This window comes from Oryctolagus cuniculus, chromosome 16 (assembly GCF_051225735.1).
Source record: "Oryctolagus cuniculus isolate XC-2025 breed Fujian yellow rabbit chromosome 16, ASM5122573v1, whole genome shotgun sequence".
NCBI classification, from domain to species: Eukaryota; Metazoa; Chordata; class Mammalia; order Lagomorpha; family Leporidae; genus Oryctolagus; species Oryctolagus cuniculus.
In genome coordinates, this window is record NC_142882.1 from 72,210,690 (window position 1) to 72,226,445 (window position 15,756).

Sequence of the window (15,756 nt, forward strand, 5' to 3'; positions counted from 1 at the left end):
CTTTGCATCTTCTCTGAATTAATTTTCAATCCCTACATTAAAAACAACACAGCGTCTCTTATTGCTTTTCCAGAAATGTGTGCTTTATTTGACCACATACCATTTTAGACAAACTCAGTGGAACCTGGAACTGTTGAAAACATTTACTAGTCTTTGATTGCTATTTGCAGTTAGAGGAAACTGTCTCCATGTACTCCTTCCCAATCAACTCAGGGAAAATTAAAATTGACAGAAACAATTTCTAAAAGGAAGGTGGAAAAAATGAACAAAGCAGTTGAAAATACATATCCTCTTTTCTTGCATCAAAGCTCCTATAGAATGTTATAAGTAAGTTACTTTGTTTTAATGATTTTTCAATGTATAAAGTACACACATTCACAATACAGAAAGGAAATCATATAAAGCCTCTTATTTAGAATAATAAGACAAAAATCCCTTTGGGATACTTCATTATGTACAGACTATATGTGAGTCAATTGATTCTCAAATTTATAGTGACAAGAAGTAAAATGAATGGACACAGAATGAATTGAAAAAGAGTTTTAAGATCACAGTGCATTAAACCCCACAAAAATCCTTGTTTTGCCAAGGTTTTGCCAATAACACTGGTCAGATAATACGTGAGCCATTATCATACCGCAGATAATACAGTTACCCTTTTCTCTTTATACCTGTGCAATGACCATTTGCTTTAGTTCTAAGTGGAAGACATGGCTAACTGAAAAAAAAATTTCAGGGCAGATCTTCTAATGCTTCAGGCTTTTGTGTACAGATATTATTTGTTTCCATTAAAAATTTGGAGGTTGCAAAGGAGCATCCTATGGACAGTCTATGACAAATTTTGTGTTTGTCATGTATAATATATTAAAATTAGGAAAATTTACTCATTTATTCATATATATTCTGTATTACCTGAAAAATAAATGATGATAACATTGGACTGACTTTCCTGAAGGCAAAGTTGGCTAAGCCCAAAAATTGTTTGCCTTCTTTATGATAGAATATGCTATGAAATTTGCTGTCATTCTCTCTACTCCTTACTATTTTATAAGTGACTTATTTCATTAATTGATGATAACTGCCTAACCCTTTAAGCATTCTGTTTGTAATCCCTTGCCTAAAATGCCTAGCTTTCCCAAAGTCTTTCATCTTGAAGTCTTCTGGGAGTGCTAGGCTGTTCTGAGGCCCAGATAGGACCATAGTGTATTCTCAGATAGGCTTGGGATTTATTAGCAGCAATGGGATTGAGCCCTCAATGCCCACTCCTATCGCCTGTGTTATAATACAGATTTTCCTAAAGTGAAATGAAATTTCAGAATAGTAGAATTGACGCATGACCCTAATTAAAAATACCCATTCTATTCTATGAAGAGGAGTTAAAGAATGGTAAGGTAAGCACTTGGTCACGACTATATTAGAAGAAAGAATGAAAACGGCAGGTGAACACCTCTAGAGACACACCGTGCTTGGGACAGCTCTGGAGACTGACCCCTTTGATGGCACAATGAGCCTTGTACTCAGCAATGTGCTTTTCGACATTGTGGAGAACAGCTGCTAAAATTTTGAGTAAAGCTAGACACATTTACAAAATGCATGTGCTGGTACATTTACCTGGATAAATGTGATTAAAACCATGCAGAAACAACTGTCCAGATATCACAGCAAGTAAGTAAGGTCTTAGGAGGCTCAGCGCAGAGTCAGTGGGTTGTTAATTCACTGCTATGAGCGTATGTTTTCTGGGAGAATGTAGACGGTCAAATAGCATCTAGAAAAAATTCTTTGTGCTCAAAGACTTTCCTTCCCTCTAGAGGATGTCTAACATCCCTGGATGTGCACAAACGATGCCCCAATCAACTAGAAAACAATAGTGCCCTCCAGTTGTTGTGTCTACTCAAATAAAATGAAGCCACGGAAGTCTCCAAAATTTCTCCTGGGGGATGGGACAGGGCCCTCTTAAGTAACAATGACCTAATGTGTATAACTGAATCCCTGGGCAAATATGACCTTAAAGGAATGGTTGCCTTCTGCATTTAAACTGACAGAAAGATGGAATTTTCTCATGAATAAGGTTTGCGAACATTGACTAAATGAATATATTGATCCATTTATAGAAATATTCCTTTCTTTGAATCAATTGATTTCTAGTACTTGTTCTTGTGGTTTCCAAAATTTTATTGGAACTCCTTTAACACTAAACATCTAACTTTGTGCATTCCTTTTAGAAATTTGAAAAAATATAATAATCTTGTAAAGTTTATAGGTGCTAAATAAAGTGAATAAAAAGAAATCATTGGAAGCAATGAGAGATTTAGTTTTATTATCATTATACGTAAATTTAATTAAATCTTTAATAATAAATGCATATTATTCTAACTATTCTCCCATTAAATAGGTGACAAAAATGCTTTATTTAAAATCTGATTTATAAACATAAAAACTGTTTTATTTTATCTCAGTTTTAATTTGGTAATTAATATAGCTTGAAATGTAACTATTTAAAAATAAAATATGTACTAATTTTCAGATCTTATCTTAGAATTCTAATATTTTGTTCCAAAATAATTTTGACAATTTTTATGTTTTGTTTTTAAGTGAGGAATGTGAATGATTTAGTTGTTTGTAAGCGTTTCTCAAATAATAGAATATGATTAGTCTTTTAAAGATTTATATATTTATTTATTTGAAAGGCAGAATTGCAGAGAGGCAGAGGCAGAGAGAAATCCTCCATCTGCTGGTTCACTCCGCAGATGGATGCAACAGCCATTGCTCCAAAACTAGGAGGATCCAGGAGCTTCTTTTAGGTCTCCCAAGTGGGTGCAAAAGCCCAAGGACTTGGGCCATCTTCTCCTGCTTTCCCAGGCCATAGCAGAGAGCTGGATCAGAAGTGGAGCAGACAGGACTTGAACCAGTGCCCATATGGGATGCCAGCACTGCAGGCGGTGGCTTTACCCACTATACCACAGTGCCAGCTCTTAGTCTTAAACCCTATAAAATAAAAAAGGAATATAATCATAAAATTCTCTTGTTTTTGAGATATCACAGATTTTCATGTGTGCTATCGAAGATTTTTGACTATATAAATACCATTTATGGTCTTGTTAGGATTAGTTCTGAGATATATTTGCAGAAATCTTATTTATCTCTAACGTTTTCTAACATCAGTGCTCTTTTTACAATGGTGTCATGTAGAATGTATTAAATGATATATGACTGAGAAAAGAAGAAAAGTTCTTTAACAATGAAAATATCTGCTCAGATTCATTTGTGTGAAAAACCATCTGAGTGCATAGGTCATGTGCAGGTCCTTCTCATCCCTAAAACGCCAGCTATGCCCCTTTGATGTACACTCAGAAGATTCTAAATTTGTCGTCAGCTCTGTTTCAAAGGAAAAAAAAATAAAATTTCTTAATTTAGAATAATGGGAATTTTCAATGTTTCTTTCTGTTTCCCAGGCGCCACCACTAGCAACATCTCTGCCCAGGAAATTAAAAACCTTTTGCTCTATTTTTTTTTCTTTTGAACTCAATCCTATATTATTTCTTGTGATGAGTGTCAAATGTTTTAAGAATTACAATGCATGTTAACCCAGTGTTATCCCTTTTATTCCATCCTTTATTGTTTTTAGTGCAATTCAATAATGTAGAGAGCTAAGTGAGAAACAAACTATTTGAATAGTCTTGTTTTTTATACAAAAAATATTTAAGGGCTAGAAGAGAGCTGAGCTATAGAATTTACAAGGTTTTTTGTTTTTCCCAATTTTTGGTTGCTACCAAAAGGAACATCTGAATTTATTTAATGTCAATGAATAGGGATCAATAGTGCACTCATCTTTAAATAATAAAGACCTAGTGTATTTTTTCCATGTTTATTTAATATTGAGTATTATTATACTAAATGTGTTAGTGTATACTATTGGGTATTGGCATTTTCCAAAAATGACTACTTTTTTCTTTTCTCTGTTAAATAAAGAAAATTTTGAGAGAGAGAGAGCACGCACAAGCTGCCATCTGCTGGTTTCCTTCCCAAATGTGCATCATGACCAGGGCTGGTTCAAGCCAAAGCTGGGAGCCAGGAATTCAATCCAATCTCCCATGTGGGTGGCTGGACCCAATTCCTTCTGTCATCACCTCTACCTCCAATGCTCTAGATTTGCATGAAGCTGGAGTCAAGAGCTAGAGCCAGGTTTTGAACCCAGGTACTCTAAGTGATGTCTTAACTGCTAGAATAAATGCCTATTTTTTTTTGCCACTGCATATTGCATACATATAATCAAGAACTTTTCCACTCTCATTAAGAGAGAAGGTAGAGATATCCTATGTTCTCCTTGAACTTAGGCCTTTGTGACTTTCATGACAAATAGAATTGCTAGAAATAGTCCTGTATAATTTCTAAAGGGAGGTCAAGAAAGGTAACAATTTTCCTTTCTCTCTCTCAGAATACTCACTCTTGGAACCCAAGCATGCTGTGAGAGAGTCCAGGCCACATGAAGACATTTGTGGCCAACTACCTCAACTAAGACATATATGTTCCTAAAATTTTTTTTTAATGTTTCGTGGGGCAGGCGCTGTGGCATAGTAAACTAAGTCTCTGCCTGTGGCATCTCATATGGGGCACCCGTTCATGTCTGGCTGCTCCTCTTCTGATCCAACTCTCTGCTTACGGCTTGGGAAAGCAATGAGAGGTGGCCCAAGTGTTTGGCCCCCTTCACCCATGTGGGAGATCCAGAAGAATCTTCTAGCTCCTGGTTTCGGATCAGCCCAGCTTCAGCCAGTGAGGCCATTTGCGGAGTGTACCAGAGAATGGAAGACTTCTCTCTCTGTCTCTTCCTCTCTCTCTCGGTAACTCTGCCTCTAAAATAAATAAATAAATCTTTTTTTAAAAAGTGTTAATGTCTCAAAATATATAGGTTAAACGGTATTAATGGGGCTTTTGCATTTACTCAGGATATTTCAATATGCTGCATTGAGTTTGATCCCTAGTCCTCCAATGGTGCTTGTTTGTCCAAATGTACAGATTAATAAATTTTAAAACACTAATTTTTTAAAGATTTTATTTACTTATTTGAGAGGTAGAGTTACAGACATTGAGAGGTAGAGACAGAGAGAAAGGTCTTCCTTCCTTTGGTTCACTCCCTAGATGGCCACAATGGCCAGAGCTGGGCTGATCCGAAGCCAGGAGCCAGGAGCCAGGAGCCAGGAGCCAGGAGCCAGGTACCTCATCCAGGTCTCCCACGTGGGTGCAGGGGCCCAAGGACTTGGGCCATCCTCTACTGCTTTCCCAGGCCACAGCAGAGAGCTGGATTGGAAGAGGGGCAGCCAGGACTAGAACCAGCACCCATCTGGGATGCTAACACTGCAGGCAGAGGATTAACCTACTGTGCCACGGAGCTGGCCCCTAAAAATACTGATTTTGAAATGTGTCATTTACTCCATAGGACTTTTTTTGTCCTCTACAATTTAATATGAGAATGATTGAATAAATGCACTGCGGTAATTATTCCATTATCATTTTAACTTGTGGAATATTTGCCACCTAGCTATCATTCGCTTCTTAGCATTTCTACACCTTTCTAGGAAAGCTGTCCTCAGATACATTATACCATCGTGGTTATTTTATCCTTTCATGAGCCGTCATCTTGGTTGTCAATTCTCTTCCAGGAAAGGTGTTTTGCAACGCATCCTAGTAAGGCTTTAAAAAGTGTCCAAAGCCACTCACTATGAACACAGGGTAAATTGGGTTATGTTAGAATGACAACGTAATTCATTTGCAAGTCCACTGACACAGTCATTTCAACAACTTCGCTGTAGCATTTACAGTGGATTCCCAGCTGCAGAGGCGAATTCAATGGCCTCATTATGGAGTCTGGACTGAACTGTGTCACGCAGGAGGAAAGCCAGAGGCAGCAGCGGCAGATTGGGGCCTTCCGGTTCATCTGCACTTTGAGCTGCTTCAGCCGCAGCCGCGGAATCAGGAGGCAGGAGAGCATCAGCTCTTTCATGACAAGACTCTGGTTCCTTGATAAATCCTAAACGAATAGCGATTTTTGCCCTTTGAGTCACGCAGAATTCTTTTGAACTCCTGTTGGATTCAGGGATCACAGGGATCAGCTTCACTTCTGGAAGCAGAATGTGTTCATTCAGGAGCAGCAGCTCTGGTGGCCAAAGAGGATTGTCGGAGCCTGTTTTCCCGTTAGCAGCGGGAGTAAGTACTGTGAAGAAACAGGGCTCAAGCAGGCTGCAGGAGGCATACACAGAATGTAATCCACGGGATGTGCTAGGAATTAGAGAACGAGGGCAGAGGAACACACTTCTGTGGCTGCTGCCCTGCACGGGGGCCCCTTCTGCACCACATACACCATTGTTGCTGAGCGGCCTCCTGTTTTTTTGAGGAAGTAATGTATCCCAAGCATAGTAAGCTGCCTGCAGTTCTTTATGAATTTAAACTCCATGGTTTACCACCTCCCAAACCCTCCAAATTAGGGTTTTTGTTACTGAAGGTTGAATTGATACATCTTTCTTTGCAGAACTCAACCCTGTCACTCATTAAATCTATTAAACTTTTAGAAAAATAAGAATGAAGTGGAAGACTGTAGATTAATAGTTAAAATCAACAGAAGCATCAAAAATAAGCAAAGAGAGTGAAAATGATGTTACTGTTTTGTGCACCAGGCAGAAGAAAATAGAGAAATGACTCAACTGTTCTGTGAAATATGAAGTTTTTCTAGTAATTACTGTGATAGCCAGGATTTGCTACTTTGAGGAGACTTGCAAGCACTCTGAACAGGAATAAATAAAGAAAGAAGACTATCATCAATCATTGGATATTTATGCTAAGAAGGACTGTTTTCTTTTTTCTTTGTCATTTGTTTAATGGCCCACACAGCAAGACTCTTGAAGGCTGTGGCTGTTAGCCTGGAGGCAGTTGCCCAAAATGCATCATGTGCTCTCTCCATACTAATTCATCCGCACTATTCAGAAAGAAACTGAAGCAACAGAAAGGAAGGCTTGGCCAGACTCAGTCCTTGCAGCTGGGCTTCTGTTTTTGAAGGAACCCTGATTTGCTAACCTTGACTGCAGTAGCTCATGGAGTGCAAGACTTGGCATGGGGTTATGTGTGGCTCTCTTCCTGTTGAAGAAAAAAGAAATAGAAATTCCCTTAGTAAGTCTTAAAATTGCCCTCTTATTTCCTATTGAAAGGGAAAGCCTTTTAGGCTATTTCACATCATAATAAAATAATAAGCAATAATTAGCCAAAATTCATGAAAAAACTAGTTTCCTATGATAATATCATTTGTCAGTTCAGTTGTACCGTTTAGGTAGAAAGTTGCCTTTCACCTATTGCTGTGGTTGTGACTTTCAGTTTCCAAAATTTTACGTTGAAGAAATCTCTATCAATGTAAACCTTGTGCAGCTGCCTTAATCATGGGAGCAAAAACAGATGCTTAAATAAATGATGTTATAATGTTTGAATTTTCAGTAGAATTTTACATTTTAAATTATCTTGCTTATTTTTCCCCAAAATTTGTGAAATTTATTTTGATGCAATATCTATACTGTACATGGTAAATCCAATTTGCTCTGGGTAGTCAACATTTCTAAGGTTTTGTTCTTGTATTACAGATATTTAAATGTATGGATCCCAAAAGATTGTTAACTTCTGGGCCCTGGTAATATGCTTCTCAGTAAGAGAATTAGTGAAATGTGTCCTTGTTGGAAACCATCTGTCACAGGATTATTTAGAGTTCTCAAGATTACCAAAGGAGAAGGAAAAGAAAGACAAATACTTCGTTTCTTTTTTTTGAAAACTTCGTACAAATATTTGCAATGCATGTATATGAGGGTATGAGGGATGTTTGTTTTTAAAGATTTATTTATTTATTCAAAAGAGTTAGAGAGAAAGAGAGAGAGAGAGAGAGAGAGACAGAAAGAGAGAATCTTCCATCCACTGGTTCACTCCCCAAATGACTGTTAACAGTCAGAGCCGAGCCAATCCTAAGCCCGGAGCCAGGAGCAGCTTCTTGTTTTCCCACGTGGGCGCAGGGGTCCAGGACTTGGGCCATCTTCCACTGCTTTCCCAGGTGCATTAGCAGGGAGCTGGATTGGAAGTAGAGCAGCTGGGACTCAAACTGGTACCCATATGGGATGCCAGCACCACAGACGGTGACTTTACCCACTACACCATGGCACCAGCCTTTATGGTTGCATTTTATAGTAATCTAAATTTGCTAGAGAATTCCATTTTGCTTTCATAAGTCTAAACTATACTATATGTATTGAATAATAAAAAATAGTCATCTAATATTCCTCCCTTAAACATGCATTGTCCTGGTGTATACCTGAATACAATTCTAAGCACAATTATTTCACATTCATTCAGTAGGCGTCTGTGGTGAATATGTTATGTCACAAAGAATATTTTTTGGAGGTTAGAAGGATGATGGAGATGTGCTTTATTAGGCATACAACAAGTAGTATATTGGAAGGTACAATGCATTTTCTTCAATAGTAGGGATCCAAGTGCTATGCAATAGATAAAGAATAAGAATGTTAATCTCAGCTAGTGTAACTTTGGAAGGTTTTATGAAGGAATTGAAATTTGAGGTAAGCCTGAAATAGTGATCAAAATTTTCACAGGGAGAAATAATGAGCAAAGGGAGTTGGGTTTCAAAACTTATACTGTAGTCTAAAAGGCTATATTATGGACTACATAGATAAAACAAGATTGCAGTGAAAATATTGAACTTAACAAGTTAATTTCCCTGAATTCTGAATTGGAGCACAATACTTTGAGTGGTTAAAATGCATTTAGGGAGGCAACATTACATAAGTAAAATACAATGGTTATAGATTTCAGAACCTTGGTTCATATTCAGTGTCTTCCTCTCACCTATGGGAGCATCTTTTAGCCTCTCCATAACTCAACTGATAAAAATCTCAAATGCAAATAAAAAAATAGTAGGTTTGTTAAAAAGATTCAAGGATTGTACTGTAATGATATGTATGAAAGAGTCTGATACTGGGCCTGAGAGTCGATAAATGGTAGCTGCTACTCTATTATCATCATCATCATCATCACCTGAGTTATGAATAACATAAAGTCTAGATAAAGTTGGAAGCATTATAAATTTCCAAGATGAAGTTAGAACCTTATTTTGTGACCAAATGTCACATAAAGAATTGAAAGCTATGCTAACCTTGTTTAGGTTGATTGTTACTTGGGAATTTGTTTTGAGGAGGCCAGTGATATTATACAAGCAACTTTAGAAGATTGACTCAAATGTATGAAGGTTGTTGTCAGGATATGGACACCAGTTAGTTGGCTGCCTCAATAGACTGAGAATGAATGAATGAAAAAAAAAATTACAGCCCTGAGTTAGAAATTACTGGCTCCTGGGGCCAGCAAAGTGGCACATGGGCACTGGTTCAAGTCCTGGTTGCTCTACTTTTTTTTTTTTTTTTACAGATAGAGTTAAACAGTGAGAGAGAGAGACATTGAGAAAGATCTTCCTTCCATTGGTTCAGCCCCCAAATGGCTGCTACGGCCAGAGCTACAACGATCCGAAGCCAGGAGCCAGGTGCCTCCTCCCGTTCTCCCTTGTGGGTGCAGGGGCCCAAGGACCCAGGCCATCCTCCACTGCCTTCAAGGCCACAGCAGAGAGCTGGACTGGAAGAGGAGCAACCTGTACTAGAACCCAGTGCCCATATGGGATGCCAGTGCTGCAGGCGGAGGATTAACCAAGTGAGCCACGGCGCTGGCAGCTGCTCTACTTCTGATACAGCTCCCTGCTAATATCCTGGGAAAGCAGCAGAAGATGACCCAAGTACTTGGGCCTCTGCACCCATGTGGGGGACATGGAGGAAGCTCCTGGCTCCTGGCGTGGGCCTGGCCCAGCTGCGGCTATTACAGCCATTTGGGGAGTGAACCAGGGGATGGAAGACTCTCTCTCTCCCCCGCACTCCCCCCTTCCCTCCCCTTCTTGCTCTCTATATCTTTCTATCAAATAAATAAATAACCTTTTTATTTTTTAATTTTTTAAAAATTTTTTTGACAGGCAGAGTGGACAATGAGAGAGAGAGACAGAGAGAAAGGTCTTCCTTTTGCCATTGGTTCACCCTCCAATTGCCACGGCCGGCGCACTGCGGCCGGCGCACCATGCTGATCCGATGGCAGGAGCCAGGTGCTTCTCCTGGTCTCCCATGGGGTGCAAGGCCCAAGCACTTGGGCCATCCTCCACTGCACTCCCTGGCCACAGCAGAGAGCTGGCCTGGAAGAGGGGCAACCAGGACAGAATCCGGCACCCCGACCGGGACTAGAACCCGGTGTGCCGGCGCCGCAAGGCGGAGGATTAGCCTAGTGAGCCGTGGCGCCGGCCATAAATAACCTTTTTTAAAAAAGAATTATTGGCTACTGTACTTGACTATAAAAAGTAAAAAGAGCCTAAGATATTGATTATAATTAGATTGTGAAAAACTAGTATCAAGGACAAAGCAAATACTTTGAAGGTATGAAACGTGTTCAGTTTACTGTTAGTATTTTGAGTATCAAATAACCTCAAAGTTTTGAACAGAAGGGCAGTAACATTATAATTGATATAGATTTTGGATTTACCATAACAAATGTAATCATGAAAATGGATGTGATTTCCTTCCAAGAGAAAGTATTATGAAAGAGACCAAGGTCAGAACCTAAAAGAATTCCAACGCTGAAAAAAGTTTTAAAAGGAGAGAGTAAAGAGGATTTGGAATTTCAAAGAGAGAAATTCATTCTTTGAATATTTTGTTTAGTAATGAGCACTTTGCTTTAACAGAAATGTGAACTTTTGGAGTAACTTCAAAAAAATATGAAAAGAGAGGTTGGTGCTGGGGCGTAGCAGGTAAAGCCTCCGCCTGTGGTGGTAGCATCCCATATGGGCACCAGTTCATGTTCCAGCTGCTCCACCTTTGATCCAGCTGCCTGCTAAAGGCTTGAGAAAGCAAGAGTATGGCCCAAGTGCTTGGGTCCCTGCAGACCTGGAGGAAGCTCCTGGATCCGGGCTTTGGACCAGCCCAGTTCTGGCCATTGTAGCCATTTGGAATGTGAATCGGTGCATGGAAGGCCTCTCTCTCTGTCTCTCTCTAAGTCTCTCTGTAACTATGCCTTTCAAGTGAATAAATGAATCTTTTTTTAAAGAAAACATGAAAGGAACTAGAATGAAGATAAGGTAAAGAAAATTAAAAAAATAATGATGTAACAGGCTGTAAAATCTTGGAGGACTGTTATTTGGAAGAGACACTAAACCTTCCTATTCTGTTTCTCTTTTAAAATTCTCTTTGTCTTCTTTTGTTATGTAGAGAGAGAGGAAGAATGCTCTAATTTCGGATTTTGCAAAGAAAACCAAGATAGATGGGCTAGATATAGTCTAGTTATACAATGTGCACCTACCACCCCTTGGATACACATTTGCTACTATTGAAGATCTGTCTTGTTTGCTGTAGATTAAATAGTTCAAAGTCAAGAAAACAGAATGAAAAAAATTAATGAGAAAAATTCGATTTTTTACTATTACTGTTTTTCATTTTTCCTTTAAATTCTATTAAAAATGTATCATTATAGTCATATAAACAGATTATTTAGTGGTACCTAGTCTGTATTTTCGAGAATCATTTGATGGCAAAATATGGATATTTATTCAACTGAGAAGTGGTAGATGTAATTCAAAAATTCAGTTGCTTAGTTAGGATTTCATTATAATTTGATACTTAAAAATATTGCTATTTTGGTATCAGGATTTTGAAAAAAGCTTCTTTAAGGATCTTAAAATACAGTCTTGGCTCCTACTCTCATAGAAAGACTAGGAAGCATATAAGAATGATTAAAATCATTAAAAATTTAATATATATTTTATTATCATGAAGTGTTAGATAAATAGGCTAGTAGTAAATAAGTGAGCTGCACCTATAACAGCAAAAATGGGTAACTTACAAATGCACTCAGCATCTGTCAATGTAATAGGTATGTGTTGTTGACATTTTCTTCAGTAACTATCACTGACAAGTTCTATCATTGTCTTCATTCGTATCTGCCTGTTCTCAAAATCACAGTGTTGGAGATGCCCCCAATCATAACTTTAGTATTGATCCAAGGCAATCTCAGCTGCTATTGTGTCTCTACAGCCCAAAGCTAATTCTGTTAATTGTACTCTAGAGTTGAACTAAACAGTTCTATTTTTCTCTGATTATGCCCTCCAAAGAAACCATAAAAAATTTAATATATTGGATAAATAAAATCATATAGAATTTTATGTCATAATACTTTACCCAAAAACTTGTAATTTATTCATGTTAAGTCAGTGAAAATTATTTATTTTCTTTTCCTCTATTCTAGTCCTTTTATATTTAGCAGAATTATGAATTAGATATGTCAATTCAAAGTGACTTACAAGGGGAACCAACTCATAAAGGCACACCTTTAAACACTCTTCAGAGCCAGCTGTGTGAATATTTGAATCCGTAATATTATGTTGCCTTCTTGAACTGCACATTTACTTTACTCAGGCAATAATGCACATTAATGAAATAACCATGATGTTCAATGTATTTGGGGGAAAAATTAAAGTAACAATTCTACACTCTTACTCATACACACTTGTATGAAAACAGTCCTTGGCAAAGGGTGAGAGTGCAGACAGGAGAGGGGGAAGGAAGGGTGTCCCCAAATTTGTATAAATGTGTTCCCAATTTTGTATATATGAGATACATGAAGTTTATATACTTTAATTAAAAGGTTTCTAGTTTTAAAAAAGAAACCAGTTCTTTTCTTCTAAGAAACAAGCTCACTAGGCTAATCCTCTGCCTTGCGGCGCCAGCACACCGGGTTCTAGTCCCGGTCAGGGCGCCGGATTCTGTCCCGGTTGCCCCTCTTCCAGGCCAGCTCTCTGCTGTGGCCAGGGAGTGCAGTGGAGGATGGCCCAAGTGCCTGGGCCCTGCACCCCATGGGAGACCAGGAGAAGCACCTGGCTCCTGGCTTTGGATCAGCGCGGTGCGCTGGCCGAAGCGCGCCAGCCGTGGCGGCCATTGGAGGGTGAACCAATGGCAAAAGGAAGACCTTTCTCTCTGTCTCTCTCTCTCACTGTCCACTCTGCCTGTCAAAAAAAAAAAAAAAAAAAAAGCTGATAAATGAAAGCCATAAGAACAACCATATGGACAAAGTTTTTATTTTTTATAAATTTTTTACAAATGTTTTTACCATATAGATAAAATTTTTATTTTTTATAATTTTTATAGTAAGAGATGGTACAACATTTCACAGAGTTTCTAAAAATGAAGGGTCAAGAACGATTTCACCAAAGCTCCATGTAGCCAAGAAAATGTACCTACTTGAATTATGATAGCGTTTCTAATAATAATAGTAAATTCCTGTTAGAAGTTCATTGTGACAGTTTCATAACTAACAGAATATAATGATGAATGAATTATCTGATTAATAAGGAAGTGCAGAACTGAATCTTGAAGGATTTTTAGGAGTTAAGCAGTGTGATGACTCAGACAGATAAGGAAGGAGCCTACTTTAGAACAGTGGCAAACAAAATGATCTGGCAATGGTGGATTCAACAGAGAGCATCCAGGGGTGGGCACTTGGCTTCCCAGGTAAGATGCTTGCAGCCCACATCAGAATACTTGGATCTGGTATTCATTCCAACTCCCAAATCTAGTCTTTTGCCAGTACATATCCTGTGAGTCAGCAGTGATGGCTCAAGTGTTTGGGCCCCTGCCATCCATGTGGGAGACCTACATATTGTTCCTAGCTCCTAGCTCTAGCCATTCATCATTGGGGATTGTATCGACAGATGGGGGAGCACTTCTTTCCCTCCCTCCCTCTCTCCTTCTAGAGTGAGTGAGAATCCAAAGTTTTACTCTGTACATTCTGAATTTGAAATGTTCATGGAAATTCTCTCTCTCTCTCTCTCTCTCTCTCTCTCTCTCTCTCCTACACACACACACACACACACACACACACACACAAACACACACACAGATTAAGCAGAGGGGCCAGCACTGTGGCACAGCAGAATAAATGGTTTCTTTCAAAGCTGGCATCCCATATCCAATTTGGTGGGAGTCCTGGATGCTATGCTTTGGATCCAGCTTCCTGTTAATGTTCCTAGGAAGGCATCAGATGATAGCCCAAGTACTTGAGTCCCTGCCATCCATGTGGAAGACCCAGATGGAATTCCTGGTTACTGGCTTTGGCTGGTCCAGCCCTGACTGTTCTGTTATGGCCATTTGGGGAATGAGCCAGCAAATGGAAGATCTCCTTTTCTCCTTTTTCATTCTGTCACTATACCTTTTAAATAAATAAATGAATCTTTTAAAAAAAAGTCAGTAGAAATTCATAACTGATATTAACACTGTTAAGAGATTAAAACAATTGTGTATATGTTTTATAAACAAGGCTATGTGAGTATTGGGTGAACCCTAGTATAGGTTACAGAGACAAGGGTGGATAATAAGCCTCTATTAAAAGTAACACAATCTCTATAAATAGCTCCCAAATATTCATTTCCAATAGATTCTTTCCAATTGTTAAGGAAACTGATGGGAGGCAAGGTTTCGTTACTTGAGTATTTTTTTTTTAGCTGAAAAGAAGAAACCAATGAAGATAAAGAAGTTAAAGATACAGGAACAGAAAAACTTGATAGGTCAACGAACTAAAGAGTGGAGAAAGAATTATCTTAATAACATGGCTGAAAAGCTTTTTGGCTTAAGTAGTTTTTGCTTAAATCTTTTTTGCTTATGCCTCTCTTGCTTAAGTCTTACTTATTTATTTGAGAATCAGAGAGAGCAAGTGCAGGCACTGCCATCCGTTGGTCCAATCACTAAGTGTCTGAAATGGCCACGGCAAACCAAAGGCCTTCACTAGAAGCCTGGAACTTAATCCAGGTCTTCCATCTTGGCCATGACCTGCTGCTTCCAAAGGTCTGCAACAGCAGAAAACTGAAACTGGGACCAAGAGTCAGAAATTGAACTCAGGTACTCTGATATGGGATGTGGGATTTCTAATGGATGCCATAATCACTAGGCTAACCATCTGCCCTATGGGCCAATATTTTAAACAGTCTGCTATTTCTAACTCCGAAGTTAGAAGGAAGAGTCTGACAACTTTTTATCAACAATGGAAAGGGAGGAAATTGAAGAATTTGATTGCCTAAATTTTCATGATGTAATAAAAAATAAGGGCATTTGATCAAAGCAATGCAGATATTATCTGACTTTTGATAGGAATCGTTTACTTTACCATTAATGCAAAAGCAATACTAATTTAGTATATACTATAATTTGATTTTGAATTTTGATGTTTTCCAAGGTGTGTGATTCTTGATACTTTTTAATAATTCAGTTCCAGTCAACCATATGATTATCAAAGCCAACAATTGATACTTCACAGAAAACTGTGTTAGGGTAAGATGTTCATTATTTTAGGTATAAGTATTAAGTGCATTTCTAACTTAAAATATTTTCATTTTATGATGGGTTTTGGGGAACAAAATCCAGGAGCAGCTATATGCTGACCTTCATCAAAGGAGGCTTAAGAGAATGGCAAATGCTTAGAATAAGTTCTGTGCTGAACAAACGTGGTGGCTCATAGAAACTAGCAAGAAATTGTTGTCAACAACTTCAAAGACAGAGAGGAATCTGGAGAGCCTATATGTGATAGTCAGCATCTTTGTGAAACTTCTCAAGCAGTGGTTAGCCAAAGGCTTAAGGAAAAAAGGGAAGT